The sequence below is a fragment of the Humulus lupulus genome, chromosome 9 (genome assembly GCF_963169125.1).
Source record: "Humulus lupulus chromosome 9, drHumLupu1.1, whole genome shotgun sequence".
Classification (NCBI taxonomy): Eukaryota; Viridiplantae; Streptophyta; class Magnoliopsida; order Rosales; family Cannabaceae; genus Humulus; species Humulus lupulus.
Window position 1 is genome coordinate 104,389,589 of NC_084801.1, and position 2,563 is coordinate 104,392,151.

A 2,563-nucleotide genomic window follows, 5' to 3' on the forward strand; every position below is an offset into this window, starting at 1 on the left:
GATGTTACCTTATTTGTTTATGTTTGTTTTCAGATAAAATTTATGTTTATTATTGAATACATGTGATATTTCATTTTTTTTTTTTTAAAAGTTAGATATGTTAAGACTAGTTTTGTATTGTGTTTACTTGTTATATGTTCTTGTTTGTATACTTCCTTACTCGACTTTTAGCTCACTCTCTTACTTTTCCCCTTTCAGGTAGACGGTGAGATTTGTTTGATACACATGGTGAGCTGGGAGTTTCCAAAGTCATGTATGTATGTCGTGGGGAGTTGTGGACAGAAACGATCTAAGAAACGCCAAGAGACTTATTTGAGTTTTATTATGTTAATTTAAACTTTAGTGGAATTTTTGTTATTTTCTTATGAACGACATAAAAGACACTTTATTTTGTTTTTGAACAAATGGATCCATATTGCATGTTTTTAATAAAGCCCCGCTGAACTTTTTTTGGATAATTATTGATATTTTTCTAAATGAGCATAAAAAGATATTTTTGCAAGGATAGTTGAGATATAGCGTTTTACACATTCTATATGTACATCTGCTCTTTTGAGTTCTATAAAGCATTGACTTCTCCCTCCATCTTATTTGCGTAGTCAAATTTAATTTTGAATGTTTTCTTTGGTATACATTTTTCAGTTGTTTCTGCTGGTAATGTATCAATTTTCTATTGTGTCACCATTTTAAGGCTTTAAAGCATCCACTTTTTATGATAAAGTGGGTAGATGCTAACTTAGATTTGAAACAGAGGTAATTGGTTAGATTGTAAACGAAAGAGAGTCATTCACTGCCTAGTAATCAAGTTTTCTGGCTAGTGGTTGTTGATCTATAGGGGTTAGCATACCATTAATGCAACTCAACCTTCACAAACCAATTGATGAATGTCACACTTCACTGTTCAAGTTCCATCGACTTTTCCCCATAAAATTACTTCTTTTCCAAACATTTGTCACGTTATCTAATAAAATTATCACAAAAATTGTCTCTTCTAAGTTGGACTAGTCACTCTTCTGCCTTTGGTGTCATCTGAAAAGGCCATGGATTAATGACAATAATCACTGCCAAAAACCAATCAACCAATATGTTCGCTTTGGTTTTGGTTGTGGTGGTGGTCCAAAGAGCCCCTTGTAGATCACCTTCTGCTTCTGAAAAAGAGCTTTGTCATGTTCAGCCAACAATCGCAACTCCCTCGCAATTGCTTTGTCTTCTGGTGCATATTTTCGGGCCTTCAGAAAATCTTCTCGAGCCCCATCAGTCTGTCCAAGCGCAGCCCTGGCCTTTCCTCTTCTGAAAAGTGCCTTGGCATTGTTTTCATCCTCTGATAAAACCTGTCCAAATGAGAATTTCATAATCACCGAATTGATATATTAAATTTGTCATTGTAATCTTCTAGTATATTTATATGGTTTGCAAGTGATATTGTAATACTCACAATGCTGCATTGTCCAATGGCTTCTTCGAAGCGCTGGAGCTTTATTAAACATACAGCCATATTAAGGTGGCACGGATTCTTAACAGACAAGGCCGTGTCCCGACACTTTCCATACAACTGGAACATGAAGTCATCGCCCATATATGTTATGGCCTGACAATCCAGAAAACAGATGACCCATCAATATGGAAGATAACGAAAGTTTAAGTATCAATAAAGAAATAAAAGCAGAGCATAATCCAGAAAACAGACGACCCATCAATATGGAAGATAACGAAAGTTTAAGTATCAATAAAAGAAATAAAAGCAGAGCATACAAGGAAAATAACTGGGTACCATTGCATACGGTGTCATGGTCTCCTCCAGCTTTTCCTCCTTAAACAAAGCATTTCCGTCCATCTTTCTTCTATCTGCTGCTCCAATCCTTTCCTCAACAGTCATGTCGCTACGAGGTTTCCCCTATTAATAAGAATAAGTTACCTAAGTTATAACCCACAAATTTGAAGACCGAGTACATTAACACTTCATAATTTATTTGGAAGCAACTTACATCTTTGGCTTCATCAAACCCAACAAGCTCAACTTCATATATTATATCGGCCATAGGTGGTACATTTGGGAAAGAAAAGTTTCCTTCTTTTCCATACCCTAATTCCAGCCTACATGTAACAAAGCGCGTTCACCAGACTTCATGCTGGAGACACCAATAGCCAAGCTTGTCATTTCTTTCTTCTCTGATGCAGAAACAAGAGAATCATTTTTCAAAATTAGACCATGCAATTAATTCAAGTCCTGTTAGCAAAACAAAATCCAGAACCAGCACAGTGAGCTTAAAATCACGAACAAAGTAGCTAAGACTACAAACCAGAGAAAAGTTAAATATTGGTAAAACATGGAACATTTCAGAATAGAGATGCAAATTCCAGCTATATGTTGCATCCTAATAAAAATCAGGTTGCGCCTATGTAGATACCTTTTCCTAAAATCATTTCTACTGGCTGTTGTTCTTGCCAAGTGTCTTCAAACTTGTGCTGTGTGCTTTCAGTCCATGCCCTGTAATGCACTATTTATGTACACAAAGTATTAGATAACTGGGAAACGAGAAATACTTTCAATAAATTGCAATGA

General features: G+C 35.7%; 1 pseudogene; it reads right to left on the bottom strand.

Annotated features, from left to right (window-relative positions):
* Positions 1-808: 808 nt before the first annotated feature.
* LOC133800780 (peptidyl-prolyl cis-trans isomerase FKBP42-like) lies at positions 809-2,165 on the bottom strand (annotated as a pseudogene).
* Between the last annotated feature and the right edge of the window lie 398 nt (positions 2,166-2,563).